The sequence below is a fragment of the Taudactylus pleione genome, unplaced genomic scaffold (genome assembly GCF_031769625.1).
Source record: "Taudactylus pleione unplaced genomic scaffold, aTauple2 ptg000344l, whole genome shotgun sequence".
In the NCBI taxonomy this organism is placed as follows: Eukaryota; Metazoa; Chordata; class Amphibia; order Anura; family Myobatrachidae; genus Taudactylus; species Taudactylus pleione.
Genome location: NW_028284745.1, coordinates 105,788 through 124,025, shown reverse-complemented (window position 1 = coordinate 124,025; position 18,238 = coordinate 105,788). Strand labels below are relative to the sequence as shown.

Here is an 18,238-nt window from a genome sequence, read left to right as displayed (position 1 = left end):
GGCAGCATGGGGCGTCCCTATGCTGGGCTAAGTTTTGGAATGCATTAGCATATTTAAGCAATTGCGATCCATAAGAGATCGCAGTTATGATTGCATTAGCATTACTCTAGGAATCAGGCCCTTTGTGCGTACGCGCTGTGTAACGCATGCGCCGAGGGGGTTTCAGAACTTTTTCGCGTATGCACAGTTGCAAAAAATTGCTCTACTAAATGACCGTGGACATTGCGTGCGGGTGGTACACTTCTCAGAATCAGGCCCAATGATTACACCGGTATGCATGACGGAAAACGCAAAGGACCGCTCTCTCGGTAAGAGCGGTCCTTTGCAAGTGAGGCACTTCCGGGTCTATGACCCATAAGTCGCTCTGGCGTCTTTCCGCGCATTCGCAGAAGGACAGGCAAAGCTGGGGTGCTGGGAGGGATCTGATTGGATGCATACACATGTGCAGTACACAACAATCGCCCGATTGCGTGCGTATCAGCAACTGCGTTCCTTGCTGAATCAGGCCCACAGTAAAAGACCTAGGGCCTGATTCAGAGCCGGACGCTATTTGCGCTCGCTCGTCCAGAAAAAGGGTCTGGCTATTTAAATTAACCGTTCGCTCTTTGCGGTCTGTTCACACCTCTATGTCTGAACGAGCGAACAAAACATGCGAACGTACTTTTGAAAAAAACGCCCCCTGGCCGCTCGCATCATACGTCATGTCCGCTATTTATTAGATTAATCGGACGGCGTATGAACTGCTCGCTATTCTTGTGGTAGCATTTTCCTACCGCAATCTTGCGAGCAGTTCTGACTATAAAACAACCAAGTGACGTGGCCGATGACGCTGCTGTATTAATTATGCACACCCTTAAAATGCCCATTTTGACCATTTGGCACGCCTGCGTTCTGATCTCCACTCCCCGTTTTCAAGCACCTTCCCCTGTTACCACCCACAAACGCCTCATCCTGTCACTCAAAATAGCAGGCATTCGCTATTTAGCGAGCACACGATTTTCGGCCGCACTGAATGGTTCGCGCATGCGTATTAAAATCCGTACGCATGCGCAGTTGTGCGAACATCGGTCGGAACGAACGAGCGGCCGCTTACGAGCGGCTCTGAATCAGGCCCCATGTCCAGATTAGTTTCATAGTGTAGACTGCCATCTAGTGGACTGCCTTCCAAATCGCAGATTTAATGAAAGTCATACAGTAAGAGAAAAATTCTAGATGGTGATGAGCAAAACCTTCAAAAATGTTCAGCAAACTACTCACCTCATTCCACGTTTGGCCGAGAAACTTTGCGCGTTTTCCTGCTGAATTTAACCAGAAGTGCTCCCAGTCCTCCCACAGCGGAATGAACCAGCTATCGCCGCCCCGACTCTAGTCAGCAGATGAATCTCGAGATATTTAGCAAACTGCGCATATGTACGCAACTTGGAGCAATTGTGAGTGATTCAGAGTCATACAGATCTCATAGGGCAAGTGTGCGGTGGGCGCATAGACAGAATTGGGGGCTATTCAGAGGTGTTCATCATATTATCATAATCAGAGATCTATCTGATATCATATATATCTCTTACACTGAGGATAGCACAGGCGCAAATGCTGATGATGATGATGATGATGACGGCTACTTTCACCAGCAGATAGGGCAGTGTGGTCACATAGATGGGGGCAGTGCGGTCACATAGATGGGGCAGTGCGGTCACATAGATGGGGCAGTGCGGTCACATAGATAGGGGCAGTGCGGTCACATAGATGGGGCTGTGCTGTCACATAGATGGGGCAGTGCGGTCACATAGATTGGGGCAGTGCGGTCACATAGATGGGGGCTGTGCTGTCACATATATGGGGCAGTGCGGTCACATAGATTGTGGCAGTGCGGACACATAGATGGGGGTAGTCACATAGATGAGGGCAGTGCGGTCACATAGATGGGGCAGTGCGGTCACATAGATGAGGGCAGTGTGGTCACATAGATGGGGCAGTGCGGTCACATAGATGGGGCAGTGCGGTCACATAGATGGGGGCAATGCGGTCACATGGATGAGGGCAGTGCGGTCACATAGATGGGGCAGTGCGGTCACATAGATGGGGCAGTGCGGTCACAAAGATGAGGGCAGTGCGGTCACATAGATGGGGGCAGTGCGGTCACACAGATGGGGGCAGTGCGGTCACATAGATGGGGGCAGTGCGGTCACACAGATGGGGCAGTGCGGTCACATAGATGGGGCAGTGCGGTCACATAGATGAGGGCAGTGCGGTCACATAGATTGGGGCAGTGCGGTCACATAGATGGGGGCAGTGCAGTCACATAGATGGGGCTGTGCTGTCACATATATGGGGGCAGTGCGGTCACATAGATTGTGGCAGTGCGGACACATAGATGGGGTAGTCACATAGATGAGGGCAGTGCGGTCACATAGTTTGGGGCAGTGCGGTCACATAGATGAGGGCAGTGTGGTCACATAGATGGGGGCAGTGTGGTCACATAGATGGGGCAGTGCGGTCACATAGATGGGGGCAGTGCGGTCACATAGATGAGGGCAGTGCAGTCACATAGATGGGGCAGTGCGGTCACATAGATGGGGGCAGTGCGGTAACATAGATGAGGGCAGTGCGGTCACATAGATGGGGCAGTGCGGTCACACAGATTGGGGCAGTGCGGTCACATAGATGGGGCAGTGCGGTCACATAGATGGGGGCAGTGCGGTCACATAGATGAGGGCAGTGCGGTCACATAGATGGGGGCAGTGCGGTCACATAGATGAGGGCAGTGCGGTCACATAGATGGGGCAGTGCGGTCACATAGCTGGGGGCAGTGCGGTCACAAAGATTGGGGCAGTGAGGTCACATAGATGGGGCAATGCGGTCACATAGATAGGGGCAGTGCGGTCACATAGATGGGGCTGTGCTGTCACATAGATGGGGCAGTGCGGTCACATAGATTGGGGCAGTGCGGTCACATAGATGGGGGCTGTGCTGTCACATATATGGGGCAGTGCGGTCACATAGATTGTGGCAGTGCGGACACATAGATGGGGGTAGTCACATAGATGAGGGCAGTGCGGTCACATAGATGGGGCAGTGCGGTCACATAGATGAGGGCAGTGTGGTCACATAGATGGGGCAGTGCGGTCACATAGATGGGGCAGTGCGGTCACATAGATGGGGGCAATGCGGTCACATGGATGAGGGCAGTGCGGTCACATAGATGGGGCAGTGCGGTCACATAGATGGGGCAGTGCGGTCACAAAGATGAGGGCAGTGCGGTCACATAGATGGGGGCAGTGCGGTCACACAGATGGGGGCAGTGCGGTCACATAGATGGGGGCAGTGCGGTCACACAGATGGGGGCAGTGCGGTCACATAGATGGGGCAGTGCGGTCACATAGATGAGGGCAGTGCGGTCACATAGATTGGGGCAGTGCGGTCACATAGATGGGGGCAGTGCAGTCACATAGATGGGGCTGTGCTGTCACATATATGGGGGCAGTGCGGTCACATAGATTGTGGCAGTGCGGACACATAGATGGGGTAGTCACATAGATGAGGGCAGTGCGGTCACATAGTTTGGGGCAGTGCGGTCACATAGATGAGGGCAGTGTGGTCACATAGATGGGGGCAGTGTGGTCACATAGATGGGGCAGTGCGGTCACATAGATGGGGGCAGTGCGGTCACATAGATGAGGGCAGTGCAGTCACATAGATGGGGCAGTGCGGTCACATAGATGGGGGCAGTGCGGTAACATAGATGAGGGCAGTGCGGTCACATAGATGGGGCAGTGCGGTCACACAGATTGGGGCAGTGCGGTCACATAGATGGGGCAGTGCGGTCACATAGATGGGGGCAGTGCGGTCACATAGATGAGGGCAGTGCGGTCACATAGATGGGGGCAGTGCGGTCACATAGATGAGGGCAGTGCGGTCACATAGATGGGGCAGTGCGGTCACATAGCTGGGGGCAGTGCGGTCACAAAGATTGGGGCAGTGAGGTCACATAGATGGGGCAATGCGGTCACATAGATGGGGCAGTGAGGTCACATAGATGGGGGCAGTGTGGTCACATAGATGGGGGCAGTGCGGTCACATAGATGGGGGCAGTGCGGTCACATAGATGGGGGCAGTGCGGTCACATAGATGGGGCAGTGCGGTCACATAGATGGGGCAGTGCGGTCACATAGATGTGGGTGGCTATGAATAGAGATTTATATTTGCAGAAATTTCATTCTGGCCTCTTTATGTGCAACATTGGATTGGGCCCCCTGTCAGGCTCATTATGCTGTAACTCTGTTTTATTCTGTTTTTGTTTTTTTGTGACATTGACGAAAAAGTGATCACCTGATCATAAACAAAAAACACAAATACTCCCATGGCTGAGAGGTGCAAAAGTAAAATGGGTGTAATTTACGGATGGGGAGCCCAGTGACAAAGCCAATGACCTAAATACTTCTGAAATTGTGGTCTTGCATCCTCCACTTCTGTCCTTCCCTGGTGGCAGCTTGGTAGCCTCCACCTCCTACTTAATGAGTACTCTGGGGCTAATTCAACAGTGCAAGCAAGTGCACTGCTGAACGCAGATTCCCGATTATCGGGAATCTGCGCATGCGCAGGAATCATTCTGCGAGTGTGCGGAATGGGTTCTGTTAACATACACGCTAGCCTTGAACGCCTTTGCCTGACTGAAAGGTAGAGGCATTTAAGGGGCAGTGCGGGGGAAGGAGCGGCCGCCGTTCCCGGAAACGGGGCATTTCCTGGGAGTGGCCATCCCAGAGACTGCGTGGACGTCTGCTGGGCTCGCAAGCCGACCAGCCTGAGTAGGCTGAGGCTCGCTCAGCTGGCCGGCAGTCCGGCACCATCCACCATCGCAGCCATCGAATGTCAAACATATATCAGAGCACTGATGTCCTATGGGCTGTCCCCCTTTATCAGGCGAATCAGGGGCGTCACTTGGCCTTGTGCTCTGATCACTGACACCAGCTGAGTGGGGAGGGGCAGCGACAATCTTATTCCCAACGCTTTGGGCATCATGTAGGGTTGGATGCATTTGTGCCAAAAATCTATATATATAATGTCTGCTACAAACATGCACCAAGAGATATACCAGACAGGTGTATCTCCGTACAGTATATACCTGCCTGCCCATCTCTCCCCCTATCCCAGAGTCATAAATGTAAGATGCAGCTGACTCTGTAGACAGACGTAGGTGAGCGCACCTGTGGTGCACGCACAGGACAGAATCGTTATGACAAAGAGTTATGTCCGACTCTTCCGCATACCGCCCAACATGACCCTCTCCAGGAGGGACACAATGCTCTGGTCCTGGACTTCCCTGGTAATTTATGATTGGTGGAGGCCCCAGGGGTGGGGCTGCAGTACAGTCCAAAATTCAAATAGGGGAGTCACACCAACTGCCAGTGAGTCCCAGCCAGTGATGTTGGCAGTGTGTGAAATGACAGTTGGTGTGGCTCCCCTATTTGAATTTTGAACTGTGCTGCAGCCCCACCTCTTACCAGGGAAGTCCAGGACCAGAGCATTGTGTCCCTCCTGGAGAGGGTCATGTTGGGAGGTATGTTTCCGGAGCTCCTTTAATACCGGAGCTCTTAGTGCAAATTCTTTAATGACTCATAAGAGAATACAGCAGTCAGCGCAGGTGTCATGTGACTACGCCATACTTACCTACATTTCTGCAGCTGGCTTTCGATCTGAGGGGGTGTGGCTAGGCACTTTGTGTCATTCTCATAGAATCGCGTCACATTGTCCCCACCCCTTCCCCGTGGACGGGCGAATCCCAGTAATAGGGGTCTATGTACTAAGCAGTGATAAGTGACAGAGTGAATAGTGATAAGTCAGTGATAAGTGCCAGCCAATCAGCTCCCAACTGTCATTTTTCAAACACAGCCTGTGAGATGACAGTTGGAAGCTGATTGGCTGGCACCTTATCACTGACTTATCACTATTCACTCTGTCACTTATCACTGCATAGTACATAGGGTCTCATTCAGAACCACTTGCGAGCGCTCAGCGCTCGCAAGCGGGTCGATGTTTCCCAAATGCGCATGTGCACGACGGAGGCGCCTCCATCGTGCGCATGCGCGAGACCCAAATAACGATGGGGTAGCCGTCGTTATGGGTCTCGCACCAAAGGGGGCGTGCTGTCGATGGCGAGTGACAGCACGCCCCCTTTGGTGGGCATGCCGGGGGCGTGGCTGCCCAGACGGAGGCGTTCCCATGGGAACGCCTACCATCTGGATCCGGCCCTGATAGAGCCAAAAGCACCCCGGGTCTCGTCGCAAGCCCGATGGTCGCGATGGTCTTGACCATCGCGACCATCTTTTTGGCCGCTCGCATAAGCTGTGGGTGGTCACCCACAGCTATGCGAGCGGCCAGGAGGCCGCTCCAAGTTTAGGTAGGCCGGCCCTGATTCAGAGCGAGCGCTTTTGTCAGAGCGTACGGCTCTGAATCAGGCCCATAGACCGCTTAGTCTCCTAATCCTACCCACTTCACTAAGAAGTGGGCGGGACCCAGGAGATCTACCCACTCTTCCTGGGGTCCAGAGGGGTGTGGTGTGATTGACCGCCGGACGTGAGCCCAGCGGTTCAAATCCCGACACCAGTATGAGAGCGCAGATCCACGATGGAGGTAAGTAAGCTATCTAACCCTCCCCTCTCCCCCCCTAACCCTAACCCTCCCATAGGGGTGCCTAACCCTAACCTCCCTCCAGGGGTGTCTAAACCTAATCCCCCCTCCCCGCACCCTAAATCTAACCCTCTCGGGGGGTGCCTAACCCTACCCCCCCTCTTCCCCTAGCCTGACCCTAACCCTCCCAGGGGTGAGCCTAACCCTAAGCCCCCCTGGGAGCCCCTAAACCAAACCCCCCCCCACGGCGTATGCATCGCACTGCGCATGCGCGAACTAACCGGTGCAAGCTGGTAAGTGTACACAGACTATACGCATCGTGTACGCGGACCCCTTCCCACGTTGATTGACAGGAAGTGCCATTTGTGGGTGGTGATGGGGAGTGGTCGGGTGAACGCAGGCGTGGCTTGCATTGGGACGCCGTTTTGGGGGCATCCATAATTAATCCAGTGCGGCGACGGACGCAGTGATGAGAAGTTTCCAAGATCCTGCGCGAGGTCTGGTCAACCACTATTATGCTAATGAGTCCAATGATTCTCGATGTTACCAATGTTTACGCTATCTTGCGTACTGATCAGGCTGTAAGTAAAAGGAGATGGGCGGTGTAATATGGGGCTGGGCGTCTGCGTCTTGTGCTGCGGTCTCCGTGCGTATGCATTGATTATCATATTCTCGCAGCGGCCGGGTGCGTGCGTCTACTAGAGTCCGTTCCTTGCTGAATCAGGCCCAGAGTTCTAACACGGCATCACACATGTAAAACTGCATATAGGGCCGGATTCATAACGAAATGCAATTGCAACAGCAAACGCAGATCGGCCGATGGTGCGTATGCGTCGCAGTGCGCGTACATGAGTTAGCATTGCGATCACACTGGGTACAAAGCAATCGCAGACTGAGGGAGGGGACGTCAGCGTTTGGGGGTGGTGACAGGGGAGTGGTAGGAGAATGCAGGCGTGTCTGTCCGTTTGAACGCCGTCGCATTGCTGCATAAATTAGACACTGCGACGGAACACGCAGCTTGTGTACTCACTGCGTGCGACGAGGTTAGCAATTTCTGAGTAAAGTCTGACCTGCTGAAATTATGCGTGAGGGGACAATGTTACTCGATGTTCCCGATGTAAACGCAGTATTACGGATGTGAGATAGCGGTAGTGGGCGTCTCTATGTTGGCTGTGCGGCAGCTTTGCCATTACAGTCATTAGCATATTTTCGCAACAGTGTTCGTAATCACTGCTGCGATCGCAATAGAGATCCGGAGTGAATCAGGCTCATTATACTATGAGGCTTCTGCTTGGCAGTGAAGAACATCTTAGTACTGTAAAGGCTGGTGCACCACACGGGGGCATGGTATGAATTCAGTAGGGCTTCACGGTGGAGTAGTGGTTAGCATTACTGCCTCACAGCACTGAGGTCATGAGTTCCATTCATGGTGATGGCTCATCTATGCAGAGTTTATATGTTCTTCCCATGTCTGCATGGGTTCCCTCTCGCACTCCAAAAACATACTGGTAAGCTAATTGGCTTTCTTTTAACCCTGTGCCCGCCCATGTTGTAGGCATTATAGATTGTAAGCTCCACCGGAGCAGAGACTGATAAGAATGACCGATATAGGCCCGTATTCAATTTGAGCTGAGCCGCGTTAACTTAACGTGGCCCAGACTTAACGCCGACTTCGCCTGTTTTATAGGCGTTAAAGTATCGCGCGTGTGCACGCTTTACCCCGTATTCAATTTGAAAGTAGGCGTAAACCGCACCCGGCGATACTGTAACAAGCGGAAAGTACTGTCAGTTTTGGGGAAATCAGCCTGTCACCCCCCAAAAGATGCTCTGACATGGGGGTTCCCTATGGTCCCCCCCGATTTGGCTTGCTGAAGGTATTTGGTGTTTTTAAATGGGCTCAATAGCTGCTAAATAGCATTTTTCTATACCTGATGCAGAATAATATTCAGGAGCTTTTTTTCCAGAAAATAAATTATCCCAGCAAATTTGGGGTACTTGAAAATGGGGGTCAGCATATTTTAAAGTTGCTAAAGTGAAGTTGAAAAATCCACCTTCCGCAAGCCCCTGCAATCAAAAAAACACCTGGGGCATACTTGGGGACCCCCCCAGAGTCAAGTTCGCTAGTTTTTAACTTTGTACCCCAACATTTATTTTTTTTTGCCCCTTTTTCAAAGTAAATTTTTGGGGTGTCCTTAAGTTATTTTTAACATTTTCTGGACACAGATTACCTTTGGGGGACTGTCTGAAGGCTGAAGGGGGGTTCCCGAAATGTTGCACCCCAAAACCCCAATTCTGAACTTTTTTCCGCCTGCCGTTCATAGGTGATACTTTACCGCCTATTACATTGCATCGACTTTCCGCCTAGGCGGAAAGTCTTTCAAATTGAATACGGAGGAAAACCAAAACAGGCGATAATGACGTCATCGGCGGTAACTTAATGCGGATCCGGACTTAACGCTTCAAATTGAATACGGGCCATAGTCTATGTAAAGCGCTGCAGAATATGTGTGCGCTATATAAGTACATTTAATAAATAAACGCTTTGTATAAATGTGCGGGTATACACCCACACTGTCTATGGCGCAGTAGAGGGGTTTTGCACCCATGTGCCAGTCCCCTATATCTGTTTGTATAGTCCCGATACGTTAGCACCCGCTGAAAAGTGTGTTAGTTGCGCCATAACCCCAATGGGATTCTGCGCTTTGCTTCTATACGCAGATCCCGTGCCTCCACTGCAACTGACATCTTCCTGTAAAATGGGCGGTAACTGGGCGGCAACCATGCGATCCGTCATATAACTGGTCCGTCTCATGTGAGTGTCGTGCGCATGTCATGGGCATGTAAGCCAAGTTCAGCACTCATTCGCAGCGTGTGGAGGAAGACGGGGCGACCGATCTTGAGCTGCAGACTGAAAAATACTGGGGGCGTCCCCGGCCTTCCGCATGCCAACGCAAGTATACACGGCGTACATAGGAGGATACTTGCATCAGCATAATATAGTAAGCAGGCTGCCATGGCCGTACAGAGAAGATGCCGTAGATGATTGCAGCTCAGAAGCAGCGGTGTGTGATTCTGTGCTGCACCTATCAGTGCCGTAACTACGGCTCCTGGCGCCCGGTGCAGGCCATGCAGCCTTCGTATAATGATGTCACATGGAGGGGCGTGGCCTGCACCCGGCGCCGGGAGCAAATAAGGATGGCCATCGGTATGGTAACCTAAGGACGCGCCAGGCAGCACTGCTGCAGAGACTCTGGCTGCAGCGTTCCATTACAGGCACCCTGCTAGCCAGTTGCAGGAGCTGTGGGCGAGTGGCGGTGCCGCCCATAGAGAACTGCGCTCTGTGCGGTCGCACCGCACGCACACCCCTAGTCACGGCCCTGGCGCCTGTTACCGGCATTATATGACAATTTGTATTCATTTAATTCACAGGCATTTTCAAGCACCAGAAATCTTTCTAAATGTTGGGAAGACTCGTATGCAGCGATGCCTATGGCTTACAAGTGTATTATGTTTATATATATATATATATATATATGTATATATATATTCTACTTATATAGTTGTCATAGCGCACCTAGCAACAGTGACTGTATGTTGCGTCATCACATTCGGCATAGGCGTTCAATCGCAGACTAACCCGCTGCATAGACGCTGTGACCCCACCATGCTCATCCTGTGACATCACCAGCCGATCGCTCACCAAGCTGCCCCATAGACTTACTAAGCTAGATGGAAACAAAATATATTGAATGTTAAAGAAATCTCTGTGCTATTAGAAATCCATAATTATCACCCCGGCCCTAAGTACCCTGCGATCATTTCTACATGAAATAAGTTATAGAATTTCAGCAATATCAAACTGTACCACTAGGTGGCCCAATAGTCCTCTTTGTGAATATACCAAATTATTATTGCTGCTTAGTGATATGAACCAGTAAAAGATCTATAATATTATACCCCTTTCAGACAGAAAAAAAAATTACTGGGTCAAACATTTCTACCCGGTAATTTGCTGATCAACACGGGTCCTTTTTCTGTCTGAAAGGGTCAACCCGGGTTGAAATTGGAATCTAACCTCTCTGATTGGTCACCATATCTCCCATTATGTTTTACCTTAGTTTTCAAATGAACACTGAGAGGTGATTGTATAGTTAACGTATATAAGAGAACCGGGAGAGGTAACGGTCGGCTTGCCTATTTGAAAAAGCTAAAGCGAAACACGCGTCAGCGTTAGCTGTGATTGTCTAAGAAAGTGCCCTGATCAAAATAAATATATGCTGTAATAGAGATACTAAGAGCAGGACAGCAGCGGCATGGGATACGGCAAAGATGGGCCGCGGCTGCGGCACAGTTACAATAATCAGGCAGTAGCAGTGTGATACGAAGCCACTGATTAGGGTGAATGCAGAGGCATCACCAGTAGGTAGAAGCAGTGTAATACGGAGCAGCTAGTGAGGCTTCCCCCAGCCTGACGTTATTTGGAGGCGGACACGCCTCCTGATAACGTCACGTAGGGGGCATGGCCTATGGTACCATTCCCCCATTTTCGGGGGGAGGAGGGGTTGATAGGGCGCTCTGGAGGGGGCCGGCACAGGGTGCTCCAACCCCTGGAGCCGGCCCTGTTTCCTGTCATACTTAGATATACTCCAGACTAGTTTTGACTATAAAAATTATAGGAAAAATTATAAGAAAATATTATAAATATCTTCTTTGTATTATTCTGATCATTTTTATAGACAAAACTTTGGAGTAAAAAGTGTATGGGAGGTGAGGCACTGCCTCCCCTGTCTGCCTACCTTTCTGTGCATCCCTGATCAAAACACCCCAAGTTTCAAGCACTCTATACTGATGCACCACTTTTACTGTATAATGCCCACATGTACCCTAGGGTTCATATATATATTATATATATATATATATATATATATTAGGGGTGAGCGGGTTCGGATTTCTGAAATCCGAACCCCCCCGAGCCCCCCCGATCCGAGTCCGATCCGAATCAGGCTCGACTTTTCCCGCCTGACTCGGATCTGAAATCGAGGCAAAACGTCATCATCCCGCCTTCCGAGTCTCGCGGGTTTTGGATCCTATATAAGGTACCCACGTCGGCGCCATTTTCTCACTCGGCTGTGGACAGTGAAGAGGGAGGGTGGGAGTTAGGGCTGTGTAGTGTAGTGTAGTGTAGTGCTGCTGTTGTCCACTACTTCAAAGTCCATAGGGGCTGGCTGTGTTGTGCTGTGCTGCTGTTGTTAATAGGGGCTGTGTCCACTACTTCAAAGTCCATAGGGGCTGGCTGGACTGTGTTGTGCAGTCAGTTCTCCATAGGGGCTGTGTCCACTCCAAAGTCCTGTGCAGTGTCCCAGTCCTAAAGGAGTGCTGCAGTGTTGTCCAGGGGGTGCTCTGTCCATCAGGGGTGCTCCCCCCAAGTGCTAAAAAAATAATATATTTTCTGTGTTTGTGAATTGTGTGCGCAGTAGCCGCACGTGCATCAACAAAGTAGTGCCAAGCGTGCGCCTGTGTCATAAGTAAAGGGCCGGCTGGCTTGACCGTTAAAGGGTGCTGTAACCCCCGAAAGTACACTCCAGTCCAAACCAAAAAAAAATTATTTTCTGTGTTTGTGAATTGTGTGCGCGGTAGCCGCACGTGCATCAACTAAGTAGTGCCAAGCGTGCGCCTGTGTCATAAGTAAATGGCCGGCTGGCTTGACCGTTAAGGGTGCTGTAACCCCCGAAAGTACACTCCAGTCCAAACCAAAAAAAAAATTATTTTCTGTGTTTGTGAATTGTGTGCGCAGTAGCCGCACGTGCATCAACAAAGTAGTGCCAAGCGTGCGCCTGTGTCATAAGTAAAGGGCCGGCTGGCTTGACCGTTAAGGGTGCTGTAACCCCCGAAAGTACACTCCAGTCCAAACCAAAAAAAAAATTATTTTCTGTGTTTGTGAATTGTGTGCGCAGTAGCCGCACGTGCATCAACAAAGTAGTGCCAAGCGTGCGCCTGTGTCATAAGTAAAGGGCCGGCTGGCTTGACCATTAAGGGTGCTGTAACCCCCGAAAGTACACTCCAGTCCAAACCAAAAAAAAAATTATTTTCTGTGTTTGTGAATTGTGTGCGCAGTAGCGGCACGTGCATCAACAAAGTAGTGCCAAGCGTGCGCCTGTGTCATAAGTAAAGGGCCGGCTGGCTTGACCGTTAAGGGTGCTGTAACCCCCGAAAGTACACTCCAGTCCAAACCAAAAAAAACATTATTTTCTGTGTTTGTGAATTGTGTGCGCAGTAGCCGCACGTGCATCAACAAAGTAGTGCCAAGCGTGCGCCTGTGTCATAAGTAAAGGGCCGGCTGGCTTGACCGTTAAGGGTGCTGTAACCCCCGAAAGTACACTCCAGTCCAAACCAAAAAAAAAATTATTTTCTGTGTTTGTGAATTGTGTGCGCAGTAGCCGCACGTGCATCAACAAAGTAGTGCCAAGCGTGCGCCTGTGTCATAAGTAAAGGGCCGGCTGGCTTGACCGTTAAGGGTGCTGTAACCCCCGAAAGTACACTCCAGTCCAAACCAAAAAAAAAATTATTTTCTGTGTTTGTGAATTGTGTGCGCAGTAGCCGCACGTGCATCAACAAAGTAGTGCCAAGCGTGCGCCTGTGTCATAAGTAAAGGGCCGGCTGGCTTGACCGTTAAGGGTGCTGTAACCCCCGAAAGTACACTCCAGTCCAAACCAAAAAAAAAATTATTTTCTGTGTTTGTGAATTGTGTGCGCAGTAGCCGCACGTGCATCAACAAAGTAGTGCCAAGCGTGCGCCTGTGTCATAAGTAAAGGGCCGGCTGGCTTGACCGTTAAGGGTGCTGTAACCCCCGAAAGTACACTCCAGTCCAAACCAAAAAAAAAATAATTTTCTGTGTTTGTGAATTGTGTGCGCAGTAGCCGCACGTGCATCAACAAAGTAGTGCCAAGCGTGCGCCTGTGTCATAAGTAAAGGGCCGGCTGGCTTGACCGTTAAGGGTGCTGTAACCCCCGAAAGTACACTCCAGTCCAAACCAAAAAAAAAATTATTTTCTGTGTTTGTGAATTGTGTGCGCAGTAGCCGCACGTGCATCAACAAAGTAGTGCCAAGCGTGCGCCTGTGTCATAAGTAAAGGGCCGGCTGGCTTGACCGTTAAGGGTGCTGTAACCCCCGAAAGTACACTCCAGTCCAAACCAAAAAAAAAATTATTTTCTGTGTTTGTGAATTGTGTGCACTGTGGCTGCACGTGCATCAACAAAGGAGCAGCGCCAAGCGTGCGCCTGTGTCCCATAAGTAAAGAGCCGGCTGGCTCATTTCTTAAAGGGTGGTGTAACCCACAAAGTGCACTACTCTCCAGCAAAAATAAAATAATATTTTCTGTGTTTGTGTGCGCTTTAGCCGCACGTATATATATCAATATAACATAAATGGAGGACCAAACTTTCTCCGATAAAAATAAAATAGGGAAAGATCAAGAACCACTTCCTCCTAGTGCTGTTGCTGCTGCTGGGAGTTGTTCATCATCCCAGAGAGGAAGTAGGAACATCACTACTTTTACTAAACAATTGACCCTCCAACAGTCCCTAGCGATGAGGATGAAGTACGACAGCAGTCATCCTGAAGCAAAACGTATAACTGAGGCCTTGACTGCTATGTTGGTGTTAGACGTGCGTCCGGTATCCGACATTAGTGCAGTGGGATTTAGACAATTGATGGAGGTAGTGTGTCCTCGGTTCCAAATCCCGTCTAGATTCCACCTGCATCCTCAAAGCAGCAGCGACAAGCGTGCGTCTGTCTGTTAAAGGGTGGTGACACCCTTCAAAGTGTGCTACACAAACAATTAAAATATTGTTCTTTTTTTTTCTGTCTTTGTGAATTGTGTGGGCTGTAGCCGCACCTGCATCCTTAAAGCAGCAGCGACAAGCGTGCGTCTGTCTGTTAAAGGGTGGTGACACCCTCAAAGTGTGCTACACAAACAATTAAAATATTGTTCTTTTTTTTTTGGTCTTTGTGAAATGTGTGGGCTGTAGCCGCACCTGCATCCTTAAAGCAGCAGCGACAAGCGTGCGTCTGTCTGTTAAAGGGTGGTGACACCCTCAAAGTGTGCTACACAAACAATTAAAATATTGTTCTTTTTTTTTCTGTCTTTGTGAATTGTGTGAGCTGTAGCCGCACCTGCATCCTTAAAGCAGCAGCGACAAGCGTGCGTCTGTCTGTTAAAGGGTGGTGACACCCTCAAAGTGTGCTACACAAACAATTAAAATATTGTTCTTTTTTTTTTGGTCTTTGTGAAATGTGTGGGCTGTAGCCGCACCTGCATCCTTAAAGCAGCAGCGACAAGCGTGCGTCTGTCTGTTAAAGGGTGGTGACACCCTCAAAGTGTTCTACACAAACAATTAAAATATTGTTCTTTTTTTTTCGGTCTTTGTGAAATGTGTGGGCTGTAGCCGCACCTGCATCCTTAAAGCAGCAGCGACAAGCGTGCGTCTGTCTGTTAAAGGGTGGTGACACCCTCAAAGTGTTCTACACAAACAATTAAAATATTGTTCTTTTTTTTTCGGTCTTTGTGAAATGTGTGGGCTGTAGCCGCACCTGCATCCTTAAAGCAGCAGCGACAAGCGTGCGTCTGTCTGTTAAAGGGTGGTGTAACTCTCAAAGTGCTCCAAAAAATAAAAAACTATTTTTTTAATGTGTTTGTGACTTGTGTGCGATGTAGCCGCACCTGCATCCTTAAAGCAGCAGCGACAAGCGTGCGTCTGTCTGTTAAAGGGTGGTGACACCCTCAAAGTGTGCTACACAAACAATTAAAATATTGTTCTTTTTTTTTCTGTCTATGTGAATTGTGTGGGCTGTAGCCGCACCTGCATCCTTAAAGCAGCAGCGACAAGCGTGCGTCTGTCTGTTAAAGGGTGGTGACACCTCAAAGTGTTCTACACAAACAATTAAAATATTGTTCTTTTTTTTTTGGTCTTTGTGAAATGTGTGGGCTGTAGCCGCACCTGCATCCTTAAAGCAGCAGCGACAAGCGTGCGTCTGTCTGTTAAAGGGTGGTGACACCTCAAAGTGTTCTACACAAACAATTAAAATATTCTTCTTCTTTTTTCTGTCTTTGTGAATTGTGTGGGCTGTAGCCGCACTTGCATCCTCAAAGCAGCAGCGACAAGCGTGCGTCTGTCTGTTAAAGGGTGGTGTAACCCTCAAAGTGTGCTCCACAAACAATAAAAATATTCTTTATTTTTTCTGTCTTTGTGAATTGTGTGGGCTGTAGCCGCACTTGAATCCTCAAAGCAGCAGCGACAAGCGTGCGTCTGTCTGTTAAAGGATTACATCGGTGACAGCATCCAAGTAGGCATGTCAGACAGTCCGTACCTGTACTGGCAGGAAAAAGAAGCAATTTGGAGGTCCCTGTACAAACTGGCTCTATTTTACCTGAGTTGCCCCCCCTCCAGTGTGTACTCCGAAAGAGTGTTTAGTGCAGCCGGGAACCTTGTCAGCGAAAGGCGTAGGAGGTTGCTTCCACAAAATGTGGAGAAGATGATGTTCATAAAATGAATTATCAACTCTTCCAGGGAGACCAGCCTCCAGAACGTACAGAGGGACCTGTGGTTCCAGCAGGGACGAATTAATACTCTGTCAGGATGAGGATGTACACACTGAAGAGGGTGAGGAATCGGTGGATGAGGAGGATGAGGATGACATCTTGCCTCCGTAGAGCCAGTTTGTGCAGGGACAGATAAATTGCCAGCTTGTTTTGTGGGGGCCCAAACGAACCAATCATTTCAGCCACAGTTGTGTGGCAGACCCTGGCGCTGAAATGATTGGTTTGTTAAAGTGTGCATGTCCTGTTTATACAACATAAGGGTGGGTGGGAGGGCCCAAGGACAATTCCATCTTGCACCTCTTTTTTTTCTTTGCATTATGTACAGTTTGGGGCCTAGTTTTTCAATGCCATCCTGTCTGCCACTGCAGTTTCACGCCTAGATGGGTCACGTGTTTGTGCCGCCCACTTGTGTCGCTTAGCATAGTCATCCAGCTACCTCGGTGCAACCTTTTGGACATAAAAACACTATTGTGAGGTGTGAGGTATTCAGAATAGACTGGAAATGAGTGGAAATTAAGGTTATTGAGGTTAATAATAGCATAGGAGCAGAAAAACCTACAAATTCTGTGATTTTAGCTGTTTTTATGCTTTTTTTAAAAAAAATACAGATCCAAAACACAAAACCCAGAACCCAAAACACGCAAGGGTGGTTTTGGCAAAACCAATCCAGATCCAAAACACGAAGAAAGATCCAGATCCAAAACCAAAACACAAAACACGAAAAGTGGCCGGTGCACACCCCTAATATATATATATATCTGTAAATCTGGCTCTGATACTAGCCAGTGCCTCCCCAGCCATTTACTGTACCTCACTGCATGTCACTGGCCAGCGCTAACGGCGGGAGAGCCTGTATACCGTATGCCTCTGCTTGGGAAGCCTATATAACATGTACTGCAGCGGTATTTGTGCTGCGCAATCAGTACCTGTCCTGTTACCCGCCATCTCATGCTGGCAATAAGGGAATACAAGTGTTTTAGATAATTTCACTACACAAAGAATAAACAGGAAAACACCCAGCGCCTGAGACAATAAGGAATTTAGGTGAGGCAGAGGTAGAAATAAAGGTAATTGTCTACCTCACAACACATCAAATAAAATACAAATGACCGCACTGCTGTGCCCTAGTTAGGATAACTATATACTCAGTATATCAACACTCTATATATTTATTCAAATGTAGAAATATTTTTAAAAAATTACCATATAAAACAGTCCAAATACATAGAATATATAAGATCATGTAGCTCAAGCTTGATATAGCAACGTTGTAGCATATATTGAATTCTTTCTGACCACAATGTCCAAATGTTGATATTTTGTTAAGAAGTTTTCCGTAACTAAAGCCCAAAATAAACCGCACTTTCTCCAGGTGGTTATCAGTTATTAAATACATACGGTACCATGCTGAATGCACTCCTTACTGGGCTCTGGAAGTTTATTTAAGTAGCCCGCTGCTATAGACTTCAACTTTAATCCCAAACCCACTTTGCCAAATAATTCCTCAGTCAGAGGTGCGCTTGTGGGCGGCTTTCTGGGTGCGATATTAGCACCAATGACCAGGATGCAATCATACCGCCCGCATGTAACTAAAAAGCACCCGCAGAGACAGGGGCTGTGTTGGGCTGAGAGAGGGCAATGCTATTACACCCATGTCTCCCTAGTAAAAGCATTTTAAAGTTTGACCATGATAAACACGATTGGAGGCGCCAAATTTTATAACCTGACACTTAGTAAATAAACCCCTTGGTCCTAATGCGCTCCTTGCATAGACTTTCCAGCAAAGCGTATGGCTAAAAAAATGAACATAATCTAGTCAGGGGCAGCTCAAGTGAGGGGAGGGCCCATGTGCAGCCGCCCCCCCCCCTCTCACCGGCAGATTTCCATAGTAGACTCTGGCACTTGCATGCGGGCGCCATTTTCCTGGTGATTTCTGTTGTGAGCATTCACAGATCTCCAGAAAGATGGCACCTGTACCAGGCTACACGGCATATCTGTGGTGCAGATCTCTGTACA

The 18,238-nt window shown here is 49.2% G+C and overlaps 1 protein-coding gene across 2 annotated transcripts in view; it reads left to right on the top strand.

Annotated features, from left to right (window-relative positions):
- MOGAT2 (monoacylglycerol O-acyltransferase 2) overlaps positions 1–18,238 on the top strand; it is a 77,743-nt gene that overhangs the window by 35,927 nt on the left and 23,578 nt on the right. The gene's annotated exons all lie outside the window — the stretch shown is intronic.